Here is a 14,110-nt window from a genome sequence, read left to right as displayed (position 1 = left end):
CACATCAATCTCATTATGATTATCCAGCCATGCCATTATTGGTGAGGATAATACACTGCAGTTTGGAAACATTTTCCATATTTCTTTCTTATATATAAGTTCTTCAAAAAAATCTATTTTAAGTTCCTTTGGAACACTTTTCTGGCTTCTTTATAGACATAAACAATTAGGAAATTATTTGTTAAATTTCATATGACGTCAGACTTTATAGGAACAGTTGATACTTCCATTTTTTTCTTGTTTTGATGGTTTTTATAACTTCATTGGCCAACTCGTGCCTCAGCAGAGAGTGCTTGAAACCTTACAGTGTCCAGTATTACATTCAGGGAACTTAGAAGAGATTTTAAATATTCAATTTTCTCTTTTAAGTGTATTAAGTCTTATCTTTTATAAGGAAATGTATATAGGCTTTTAGAAGAACTTTTATTTTCTATAAGAATTCACTTTCAATTTTATAGAATTATTTTGAAAAAATATCCACATACTAGAGAAATGACAAAAAAGCAAAACCCACTCCAAAGCACATTCTCCAGGAAAAAAGTCATTATTAATATTTGGCAAATGTCATTCCAGAAACTTTTCTGTATAAAAATAGAATGAGTGGGCTGGGGTAGTGTCTACCTTATGTTTTCAGTGTTCCCAGGTCATTCTGACTTAGAGCAGGGTCCCTTAAGCCACAGGTTGAATATTGTTTTCCCTGCTGTTTCTCTTCCCTTTCATCTCTGGCTGTCTACCTCAGGGGTCTGCTGCAACTGGAACTTAGGGGCTTAGAAAGCAGTCTCTTCTTGCCCTTTTGGAGTAAACTTCTAGAGTTTTGTGCAGAAATCTTTACATATATTCACCTCATCCACCTGAATACAACTTCAAGGCATCAAATTTAGTAGTTCCAAAACTAACCTAATCATCCACACCTCTAAGGTTTTTTTTTTTTTTAAATTTTGAATTTAACTCAACAAATATTTATTGAGTGCCTGTTATGTGCTAGGCGTTGTTGTTGGGATTTGGGTATGTATCAGTAAATGAAGCAGACCAAGATTCTTGCTCTGTTGGAGCTTAATTTTTGAAGAGGAGATGGACAGTAAACAATAGACATAATAAACTAGTAAGTTATATAGTATTTTAGAAAGTGCTAAGTTCTGTGGAAAAAGAAAATGTAGACTGGTGTAAGGGGGATCTGGAGTTCCAGGATGCACGTGGGGATAAGTTCCTATTTGGAGTAGGATGGTTATTGCAAAGGTGTCATTTGAGCAAAGAATTCAAGGGACTAAGGAGTTGGCCATGTGAGCATCTGTGGAAAAAAAAGATTTCAGCTGATATAGGCAGCCAGGGAAAACTTTCCAAGGCAGGGCTATGCCAAGTGTATTCAAGGAAGCATTTGTGACTGGAATAGAGGAAGGAGAGAAGGGCAGTAGGAGACGAAGTCAAAAAGACGTTAGCGCCTAGCCATTGAGTACTGTAAGCCTCGTAACAACTTCAGCTTTTCTCTGAGTAAAATGAGGGAACAATGTGGACTGTTGAGCAGAGGAGTGAATGATCTAAATTATGTTTATAAAGGATAATTCTATTTTTTGTGTTGATAATAGCCTGTAGGATGTCACAGTCAGAAAAGAGCAAATTAGGAGGCTATTACAATAGTCTGGGTGACAAATGATGATATGATGGCTTGGATCAGAAAGGTAGCAGTGGCTGGATGCTGGTATGTTTTTAAAGTAACTAACAAGGTTTCCTGACAGATTGGATGTAGGTTATAACGGCAAGAGAGGAGTCAAGGTGAATTCATTCTTTTTTGCCCAATTATTTGGAGTTGTCTCCACTGAGCTGAGGGAGTCTTCAGTGGGACAGGTAGGAGAGAGATCAGGAGCTCCATTTTTGACAGATGAAGCTCAAGGTGCTTATTAGAAATACAGACAGAGATGTTTAATAAGCAATTGTGTAAATCACCTAAAAGTTTGTGCGAGAGGTCTGGAGATTTAAATTTGGTTGCTGTTGGAAAACAGGTGGTATTTAAAGCCATGAAACTGATGAAATCACTAAGTGAGAGAGAGGAGAAGGGTAAAGGACTGAGTTTGGAGGCATTCAGCATCAGGAGAATGATGCCCCATTCTCCTGCGGTCTGTTGGTCTTGTGGTTTTGAATAGCTTTTAAAAAATATAGTAGGGCTTCCCTGGTGGCACAGTGGTGGAGAGTCTGCCTGCCGATGCAGGGGACGTGGGTTCGTGCCCCGGTCCGGGAGGATCCCACATGCCGCGGAGCGGCTGGGCCCGTGAGCCATGGCCGCTGGGCCTGCGCGTCCAGAGCCTGTGCTCCGCAACGGGAGAGGCCACAACAGTGAGAGGCCCGCGTACCGCAAAAAAAAAAAAAAAAAAAAAAAAAAAAATATATATATATATATATATATATAGTATTTTTACTCTTATCCATTAAACTCAAATATTCGCTCTCTGAGAATATATACAAATAAGACATATAAATGTGCTATCCATAACACCTAATAGAAATGGTTAAGGTAAACTCAAGTCCAAATGTCCTTGACTATAGTGCACTTAAAATATTCGATTTTATCTTTTTTGTATGTATCATTTTATAGATGGAGTTATGTATCTGACTCTCTGTACTTAAAAAATATATTATTTCTCACCTCTTCCAGTTTTTCACTTCTTCTCCTCTCCCTACACACTCAATACAAGTGGGTCTATCATTCTGTTTTCCGTGTATTTCCAAAGATTATCTCAAAATAGATATTTTTAAAGTGAAATCCTTGCACGTTTGTCACCTTTATGTATTTAGGTATGAGCCCTAACTGGTCAAATTAAAAAAAAAGACAAATGCAATTTCTTAAACAAGTCACATCAGTATGTATAGTATGAAAAATTCTTGTGTGAAAAATTTTGATTTTATTGGTAAATTGAACTTTTGTATAGTTTTAGAATAATTTTGTAAATGAACCAAAACTTTTATCAGAACTTTGTAGGGTAGGGCATAATTATTTTTAAAGATGTATATATATATATATATATATATATATATATATATATATATATGGTGATGAGTAACAGATGTGTACCTAAATAATGTAATGAATCAGATTGTGATGAATTTTGAATTCAAAGTGATTTTGTTTTTTTTTTAACTTGTTCATGTGTATATATACATATATGTATAATGTACATAGGTAAAAGCTGCATTAGGATACCATGTCTATTGCTTTGTTCCTCTCCTCAAAATTAAAAATAGTGTTGCAGATCACTGCAATAAGTTACTGTTTATTGAGTATCATCATGAAGAAAAAAACAAACTTTGTAAGATAATTTCTAAAACTTCTCATTTTGAAAGAATTTCCATCACAGAATTTGTACAGCTAGTACTCAGAATTCTTGATTACATACATTCTTGAATCCAGATTACATAGCTATCAGTATTTTACCATACTTACTTTATTATTCTTTTTCTCATTCTCTAATTGTTTTTCTGAAATCACTGAGAGTAATTTACATATATAGTGCCCCCTTATTTCTAAATCTTTTGTATTTCCTATAAAACAAGGGCATTCACTTACATAACTGTAATACAGTTATCAAGATCAAGAAATTAATACTTAGTGCTGCTGTCTACAGATCTTTGTCAAATTTTATTAGTTGTCCCATGTTTAGTTACTAACCATAGTTCATTTATTTTTATTAAGTGATATACTTTGTTGAAAACTATGACATCAACCACTGCTGGTGTTTAGTTATAGAGTTGTGATAGTTGAAGTAGTCAAATGACTGTGTCTGTGACCTTCCTGTGATCAGGAGAGAGTTCTAGCTGCTTAAATCTCCTTCGGAATCTATTGGTTGAAATGTCAGTGTTCACTGATTCCTACAATACTGGTTACCCTCACTCCTTTTCCCACCCCTTTTCCAGTGCTATAATACTGCACATATTTATATTATACAATATACTTTACAAAGTTACTTTGCTTTTCCAGTTAAATATCTAACATTAACCCATTTAAGGGGTTCTATAAATAAAATGTTCTCTAGCTGTTTAAAAAAATGCCTAGAAATAAGTATACATATACACTGTTTCGATTAAACAAAACAGACGTGAATGAATGGAAAGAAATGTGTTTATGTGAAAAAATGGCAATTTTTTATGTATGATAAGAGGCACTGTAATGTTTACATTTTAGTGGATCTACCTCTGCTTTATTGGTCACTGATGATTTAAGTCATAATACTAGAATTATCTGTTGTCTGCCTCCTATTAACCAAGATATTTTCCTTATCTTTTAAAGTTTTAGATTATTGGTTTTCAGACTGCATTCCTTAGCATCACAGTATGCTTCAGGGGGGAATCATTATTTGATTCAAGTTCAATTTTAAGAAGTAATCACTTAAAAGCCCTGAAAGAACAAACATTTACTAATTGATGAATTTGAATACATTGAAGATCATTGATGTCTTTAATTTGTTTTACCAAATTGATTCTCAAAATAAAAATGTTTCCTACAATCTCTGGGCGTATATTTGGCACTTCTGGAAAATGTGTTATTGACTAAACGGGGTATAGTGTTGTATTTGCTTCATTTGTAATCATATGTGATTTCTCAGTTCCTTAAGGATACTTGTTGGATACAAGGTAAAGCTCAGTGGATGCTCTAGCAAGTATTATACGCATATTACTCATCCCATCATAAATGTATCATTTTATCCATGGTACTAGTGGTTATTGTTAAATCGGAAGGTCCTCCCACCCACCACTGTTATTAGAATGAGATGAATTTGGCCAAGCAAGATAACATTTCAGTTCCATTACTGGCTATATAACCACAGTTACCTGCAAGTAACTGCAGTTAAAGAGCCGGTAATGGAACTGAAATAAAATGTGGAGTCAGCCTGAAATAAGTTGTTTTGAACTTTTGAATGATTTTTAACCATAAATAATTACCCATATATCTTGGATTTTTTAAATGATATTTTTTTAGCATATATAATGTTAAAAGATACTTTGAAGCATACTTCCTGCTAAACAAAGGAGATTAACAGTTGTCTATTTATTGATTTCACCACCTTAAATATTTACTATTTAGAAAATGTAAGCTATTATTGATGTTACCATTTCTAATTTGAACAAGAAGATTTCTAGCACCCTTCTTTCAAGTTACTGAATTAGTTTAATTGCTGAATATTCTATGATTTGGGAAGGCACTCGAGGCAAATTCAGCTGTATTTCTCTGTGATTTAGGATTTTGTCACTGTTCTGTAACCAAAATGAAATCCATGAGTAATTCATCTGTGAAAGCAGCAGTCATCTGTCAACCTCAGCTGCAAAATTTTATGTTGGTAAAGTACACATCAATTCAGTTTATTGGGTATACATGTTACAATTTTGAATTTGTAAACATTAATATATACTATTAAAATGCCACTTTGAGGGGAGATTTAGTAGATTAAATAAAGTCTTCCTCCGCTAACAGTTTGGTCACCGCCTGGTGGTTTGAATTCCCTCAGAGGGGGAAGAAAAAGTACAGATCCGTAGGGTGCTTTTGCAAACTGGAAGGATCTTCAGCATTTATACTAATGTGTTGCAATTTTAGGTAAAAAGGAAAGTTGCCCTTGCTTTCCAGACTTTTCTAAGTGCTCCCAAATAATGTGGTTCCTTGGAGATATCAATCTTCTGAAATACCTCGTTGCTCCCTTTTTTCCAGTGATTCTAGCCAGGTTTGGAGCTGCTAGAGTTTAGGGCCACTCTTCTGGGAGAAAGTGTTGGCTGCTGACTAGTAGTTGTATTGTGAATTTGTTCCCTGGAAGAAGATTGTAGAAAAGTAGGAGAAGTGAAATAGAAAGAAAGAAAATTGGTATGAAGGAAAATGGCTAAATCAGGAGCAGATAACCCCAAGGGCAGGAAAGCCTTTTTTTTTTTAATACCTGGACTCCTGAGAAAACAGGAAAGAACAGCTCAGCATGGTTTTTAGCATTATGTGAAATTTCTGACAGGCAGCTTCAAGGCTATTTCTATAGTATGAAGTAAACAGATGCAGGCTCTCATGGACATTTCCTGTTGAAGAACACAAGATTTCAAAAAATCATGATATTGATAACACACGGCAGCTATATTTGTTTTAACATGGTATTTTTTAACATCTTTATTGGAGTATAATTGCTTTACAATTGTGTGTTAGTTTCTGCTTTATAACAAAGTGAATCAGTTATACATATACATATGTCCCCATATCTCTTCCCTCTTGCATCTCCCTCCCTCTCACCCTCCCTATCCCACCCCTCTAGGTGGTCACAAAGCATAACATGGTATTCTTTTTTCCTGGAAGTTTCAAACTATTTTAAATCAGGACCAGATATTTAAAATAACAATAACAAAGAAACTAAGGAATAAGAAACAATTACTATAAATTATTCATAATGATTTTAAAATAGACTTTATTCCAAAATTTAAAAGATTGATACTCATTAACTTTGTGAATAACCATCTTAGACTCCTATTGATTTCAGTCTTCTTATCCAGCAAAAATTTAGCTATACTTGTTGGCAGAAAGCATGTAGAAGAGCATTATGAGGCATGAGGTTCTTGTATTATTCATTGATTAATCTTTGTATTATCAGTTCGGTATAATATAATTGAATGCTTATCTTTTTTAACAATAATTATTATATCAGCCTGATGCAAATAAAGTGTGTAGAGTGTTTTATCTTTGCTATTTCTTGCAGGGATGATTGTGAAAAAATTGTAAGAGTATTAAGCTTTCTTTAATTTTTTGGTTTTTTGATGAGTGGTTTATGAGTAGTGGGAGAGATGACTGAGTCATTTTTAGATTTTGTTGTATTTTAGATTTTGGAATCTTTGTCGTTTCAAAATGTCTGGTTGACATTCATGCACGTCGCTCCTAAAACTTAGAATATAGCTGCTTCTGCAGAGACCCCTTTCTGTGGAGAGCTGCCCTTGTTCTTATTTTACTTTGAAACCAATTTCTATTTTGGTGAACCTAACAATGTTTCATATAGTGATGGATCATTAGACAAAGAAGACAGTAATGGAAGTGTTGTTTTCTTGAATGAGCCAAGCACGTTTGTACAGTGTATTTTTTTTAACATCTTTATTGGAGTATAATTGCTTTACAATGGTGTGTTAGTTTCTGCTTTATAACAAAGTGAATCAGTTTTACACATACATATGTTCCCATATCTCTTCTCTCTTGCATATCCCTCCCTCCCACCCTCCCAATCCCACCCCTCTAGGTGGTCACAAAGCACTGAGCAGATCTCCCTGTGCTATGCAGCTGCTTCCCACCAGCTATCTATTTTACGTTTGGTAGTGTATATATGTCCATGCTACTCTCACACTTTGCCACAGCTTACCATTCACCCTCCCCATATCCTCAAGGACATTCTCTAGTAGGTCTGTGTCTTTATTCCCATCTTACCCCTAGGTTCTTCATGACCTTATTTTTTTTTTTCTTAGATTCCATATATATGTGTTAGCATACGGTATTTGTTTTTCTCTTTCTGACGTACTTCACTCTGTATGACAGATTCTAGGTCCATCCACCTCACCACAAATAACTCAATTTCATGTCTTTTTATGGCTGAGTAATATTACATTGTATATATGTGCCACATCTTCTTTATGCATTAATCTGTTGATGGACACTTAGATTGCTTCCATGTCCTGGCTATTGTAAATAGAGCTGCAATGAACATTTTGGTACATGACTCTTTTTGAATTATGGTTTTCTCAGGGTATATACCCAGTAGTGGGATTGCTGGGTCATATGGTAATTCTATTTTTAGTTTTTTAAGGAACCTCCATACTGTTCTCCATAGTGGCTGTATCAATTGACACTCCCACCAACAGTGCAAGAGTGTTCCCTTTTCTTCACACCCTCTCCAGCATTTATTGTTTCTAGATTTTTTGATGATGGCCATTCTGACAGGTGTGAGATGATATTCTGACAGGTGTGAGATGATTTGCATTTCTCTAATGATTAATGATGTTGAGCATTCTTTCATGTGTTTGTTGGCAATCTATATATCTTCTTTGGAGAAATGTCTATTTAGGTCTTCTGCCCATTTTTGGATTGGGTTGTTTGTTTTTTTGTTATTGAGCTGCACGAGCTGCTTGTAAATTTTGGAGATTAACCCTTTGTCAGTTGCTTCATTTGCAAATATTTTCTCCCATTCTGAGGGTTGTCTTTGGTCTTGTTTATGGTTTCCTTTGCTGTGCAAAGGCTTTTAAGTTTTATTAGGTCCCATTTGTTTATTTTTGTTTATATTTCCATTTCTCTAGGAGGTGGGTCAAAAAGGATCTTGCTGTGATTTATGTCATAGAGTGTTCTGCCTGTGTTTTCCTCTATGAGTTGGATAGTGTCTGGCCTTACATTTAGGTCTTTAATCCATTTTGAGTTTATTTTTGTGTATGGTGTTAGGGAGTGTTCTAATTTCATACTTTTACATGTACCTGTCCAGTTTTCCCAGCACCACTTATTGAAGAGACTGTCTTTTCTCCACTGTATATTCTTGCCTCCTTTATCAAAGATAAGGTGACCATATGTGCATGAGTTTATCTCTGGGCTTTCTATCCTTTCCCATTGACCTATATTTCTGTTTTTGTGCCAGTATCATACTGTCTTGATTACTGTAGCTTTGTAGTATAGTCTGAAGTCAGGGAGCCTGGTTCCTCCAGGTCCATTTTTCATTCTCAAGATTGCTTTGGCTATTCGGGGTCTTTTGTGTTTCCATAAAAATTGTGAAATATTTTGTTCTAGTTCTGTGAAAAATGCCAGTGGTAGTTTGATATGGATTGCATTGAACCTGTAGATTGCTTTGGGTAGTAGAGTCATTTTCACAATGTTGATTATTCCAATCCAAGAACATGGCATATTCTCCATCTATTTGTATCATTAACTTCTTTCATCAGTGTCTTATAATTTTCTGCATAAAGGTCTTTTGTCTCCTTAGGTAGGTTTATTCCTAGATATCTTGTTCTTTTTGTTGCAATGGTAAATGGGAGTGTTTTGTTAATTTCACTTTCAGATTTTTCTTCATTAGTGTATACGAATACCAAAGATTTCTGTGCATTAATTTTGTATCCTGCTACTTTACCAAATTCATTGATTAGCTCTAGGAGTTTTCTGGTAGCATCTTTAGTATTCTCTATGTATAGTATCATGTCATCTGCAAATGGTGACAACTTTACTTCTTCTTTTCCAATTTGGATTCCTTTTATTTCTTTATCTTCTCTGATTGCTGTGGCTAAAACTTCCAAAACTGTTGCATAAGAGTGGTGAGAGTGGGCAACCTTGTCTTGTTCCTGATCTTAGTGGAAATGCTTTCAGTTTTTCACCATTAAGGACGACGTTGGCTGTGGGTTTATCATATATGACCTTTATTATGTTGAGGAAAGTTCCCTCTCTGTCTACATTCTGCAGGGTTTTTGTCATAAATGGGTGTTGAATTTTGTCGAAAGTTTTCTCTGTGTCTATTGAGATGATCTTATGGTTTTTCTCCTTCAGTTTGTTAATATGGTATATCACGTTGATTGATTTGTGTATGTTGAAGAATAGTTGCATTCCTGGAATAAACCCCACTTGATCATGGTGTATGATCCTTTAATATGCTGTTGGATTCTGTTTCCTAGTATTTTGTTGAGGAGTTTTGCATCTATGTTCATCAGTGATATTATACAGTGTATTTTCTTTTATTTGAGGACCTCTCGTCAGGCCAGGACATAGATTCTCAGCAGCGCCACTGCTGAGGCCCCACTGGAGCCTTTCTCACCTGCTTGCACACAGCAGCAAGTTGATCTTTCTTGAATACAAATATGAAAATGCCTCTTCCCTCTTTAACCTGTTTTACAGGCTTGGGGTTACTTTTACCAGAAAATTCAGGGCTCATAGGATATGGACAGGATTCTTTCTTAGTCCTCTAAGACCCCCTGTGAGTTGGCCTGGCCTCTCTCACCAGGTGCCCTGTGTACCATGTGTCCCTGGGCAGCCAGATTTCTGGTCACGTGGGCCTGTTTTCTGCCCCTTGAAAATGTCATACTCCTTCCTGCCTCAGATCTTAGACATCCTGCATCCCACGCCCCGCTCCTCTCTCCTTTGGTCTTCCCTAACCAACTCTTTTCCATCCTTCAGAACTCAGACTAAAGAGCTTAGCCTTCTACTGACCCCAGAATAAATTAATACCCCATTTTGCTATTGTCCAGTACCTTGTACTATTCCTTGGTAGCATATATCTTATTACAGCCATAATTAAGCTATTAATTTTGTTATTGGTGCTTCAGTATCTGCCAGCCCTGATCCAATGTATGTTCTGTTTAGGCATGCAGAACAGTGCCATGAACATAGAGGATATGCAGTAAATATTATTCAAACAAATGTATTCAGATCTGTAAATATGGATAATATATAATATATCATATATATAATTTATAAAATGATTCTTCTGAGGTCTTATACATGATTGCTTTAGATCTTGATGTAGGGCAGAAGCAGCACAGTCTAGACATATAGCAATAACAAACTGTTTTTTGAAAGCCTGAATGTTTTTCAGTACTTTCCAACTCTGCATCATTTCTAGTCACAAGCATAGGATTTTGATGAGCAGTGTAGACCAAAGTGCCCATTAGACCATGCATTATACTCCTAAAAACTACTGATGATCAATTAAATAGCATCTTCTGCCCCAGCAGGTACGGGACTTTAAAAGAACTACTTAAGGACATTTTGAAGAATTGACTGTTTCCTAGGATTCAGGTGCTGAGATACCCTCATATACAAAATAATTTTTTATAACAAACATTAGTGTTTGCTAATAATTTTGGATCTAGACATAGGAGTGTTCCCACTGGGATAATTGGGGTTGCACAACTTTCACGGCTGGCCCAGATGGACTGTTTTGGAAATAGACATGATCATCAACTGAAAAGGAGTTTCTGCCAGAATGTCTTGGCCTCTTCATATTCTCCTGATCTTTTTCTGAATCAATATGTAGGCTTCCCCCCACCTTTTGTTCTTTTTTTATCATACTCTGAAGTATTCATTGAAACCATAGATTAAAAATAAGTAATATGTCTTCTTGGGACTAAAACCAAATCATTGGCATTTCTTCCATCTAGGATATTAAAAAGAACCTCTGAAAAGGTTAGAATTAATTTTTGTGTTATATGTCTTGGTTGGGGGGGGCACTGTATTTCAATATTGGAGCAACCTTTGGGCTTTGTTTTAGCCATGACCTTGTTATAAGCCTTGAACCATCTTGTTTCAAGTTTTTGAGTGGTGATAGTTATGCCGGTGTAGCTTTTTGATAAAGGAATATTTTCCTCAAGATACATTTATCCTTTTCTGTTTTTACTGCTAACAAATATGGCATTCTCATAACATCTTTATCAGTGGTTTCTAATGATTTGTAATAAACCTTTTAATTTTAGATTTTTACAAAACAGTTACAAAGATAGTACAGAAAGTTCCTATGTACTTTTCACCTAGTTTCCCCTAATGTTAGCATTTTTCATTACCAAGATATAATTGTCAAAATTAGGAAATTAATGTGGGTTCTTCATATTTAGAATGTACACTATATAGTAATTGATTTACACCAATCTACACTCATTCAACTTATATATACTTGGTTAATGGAGATAAGGAAGGAAACTAATGTGAACAAAAGATGAGGTTGGTGAGAACAGTGTAGTTATTGCTAAAACTTTATTTCTATCAGCAGTATTCATATTACTCATAGATCATTTACACATAACACATCACATTGGCTTCAGTTTATACTGCCTTTCATTTGTACTGCCTTTCATTTCTGAAAATTATTTAACTAATGGCAGCCATGTGTAATTGAAAGGGCATCAGGATAGGAGTGAGAACTTATTTCTAATCATGGAATTATTAACTCTTTGACCTTCGACATTTTACTTGCTCTCTTTGTATCTCAGTCTCCTCATCTGTGAAATGAAAAGTTTAAACTGAGGACCTCTAAGGCATGTGTTGGCTTTACAGATGATTTGGTAATCATTTCTTTCATGATCATGTACAGTCACTATTCAGTGTCTGTCAGGCCGTGGAAAACTCCAGGCCAAGTCATGAGTTTCTGTAACCATCCTTGGACCTCTGTGATCATCATGGAAGCAAAAGTCTAGACCAGAGGTAACAAATTCAAATGGCTGACATTGTGTACCAGATACAGAACTGAGTGAAAAGGGGGGAGGTAGGGACCCTGATGACTTGGAGAGCCCATGCCCTTCCTAATGGTATAGCGTCTACTCAGCTTCCAAGGACTATGCCTCAGAGGAACGTCACATTTTCTGCCCTTTCAAAGGAAGCCACGTAAACAACCTTTCATGTGAACTCTCACAGTTCTTTATTAGCAACTAATTCATTTTAAAGAAACCAACTCTTAAATTAAATATTCAGTAGTCTGGAATTATCCATTGGATGCCAGTTTGTGATTTCTGTTCTTATTTCTGTGGCTTTCCAGCATTTTTGCCCATTTCACCGTAAAAAAAAATGTCTGTTTCTTCACCATCTAGTACACACCTATGTGTGTGTGTATGTATTACATGCATGTTTGTGTGTATATGTGAAACTAAAATTAAAAAATAGAATAATAATTGTAATATAATTATGTTTTCTATTTTATTCTATATATCATGTTTTCTATTCTACAGCTTTATATTTTATTTCTTAAAAAAAGTATTCACACTCACACTCAGTGTCACTTCATGACCCACCAACTGGTTGATTTGCTAGTCATTGCTCCTTTCAGAAATCTAGAGGGCAGTACTCTTGATGCCTGTATGTGATTTTCCCACCGAGAGATCTGAGATCTGAAATATCTCAGAGGTGTTTCCTCAGCTTGATATCTTAAGGACCATTCCATAACCAACATGAATGTATTGCTTGCTGGGAATTTGATGTCTCCACATGTACCAAGTAATCAGTCCACTAGGAAATAATAGTGTCCCCAGGAAGAAGGCAGTGCTGAGCAGAGAGGATAGGAGAGAAGGAACAGAGATAGGTTTATTTAGGAACCTTAAATTGAACATTGCATCTCTTTTTGGTAGAAGAGATAATTTTCTTCCTTTTAATTGCCTACAGGTGGCATGTCTTCATGTTTGTTCATATGCACATAGATGTGTCTGTAAGAATCTTTGTCTCTTCCAAACGTTTTAGTTATTTTCTGGCAAATAAAAATTAATTTCATTAGATAATCAGCATATGTGACATTATATATTGGATTCTGTCCATGAGGTTCATATTTTGATTATACACTTTATTCGGAATGAATCAGTGTTCTCCACCTAACATGAAATTCGTTGGTAGGGTTTCTTTCAACCCTAACATCTTATAGTTTTATAGTTGACAACTATAGATGGCATGGCTTTCATAATGTCATAAAGCAGGGTGAAAAATCTTACCTTACACTTTATTTTTCAACTCAATGAGGCTTCTTTTTTAAAATTTTTATTTATTTATTTTTGACTGTGTTGGGTCTTCGTTACTGTGCGCTGGCTTTCTCTAATTGTGGCAAGTGGGGGCCACTCTTCATTGTGGTACACAGGCTTCTCATCGCGGTGGCCTCTCTTGTTGCGGAGCACGGGCTCTAGGCGCACGGGTTTCAGTAGTTGTGGTGTGTGGGCTCAGTAGTTATGGCTCATGGGCTCTAGAGCGCAGGCTCAGTAGCTGTGGCACATGGGCTTAGCTGCTCCACGGCATGTGGGATCCTCCCGGACCAGGGCTTGAACCCGTGTCCCCTGCATTGGCAGGCAGATTCCCAACCACTGCACCACCAGGGAAGCCACAATGAGGCTTATTTTTAGGAGAAAATATTGGCCAAAGAAAATCCTTAAGCATATATAAACATAAGATGTCATATAGTTCTTTCCAAATTACATTCTTTTAAAAATTGCTGCATGATATACTTCATAGTAATTGATATCTGTGGAGAAATATCCTAAAAGCATACATTTTGTCAGTGAATTATTGAATATCAAGACTGTGTTACACTACTCATAATGAATAATTTGCCTCATTAAAAAGAAAATGAAAAGGCATTGGGGACTACAGATTTGATTGTTTTCTTTTAGATCTTACATATCCATTTGT

At 35.8% G+C, this 14,110-nt stretch overlaps 1 protein-coding gene across 1 annotated transcript in view; it reads left to right on the top strand.

The window, feature by feature from the left end:
• The window catches only part of PRR16 (proline rich 16), a 177,338-nt gene that overhangs the window by 61,629 nt on the left and 101,599 nt on the right, over positions 1-14,110 (top strand).

Source organism: Leucopleurus acutus, assembly GCF_964270905.1.
Source record: "Leucopleurus acutus genome assembly, chromosome: 3".
Classification (NCBI taxonomy): domain Eukaryota; kingdom Metazoa; phylum Chordata; class Mammalia; order Artiodactyla; family Delphinidae; genus Leucopleurus; species Leucopleurus acutus.
The sequence above is the reverse complement of the archived record's forward strand: the minus strand, read 5'-3'. Positions and strand labels throughout refer to the sequence as shown.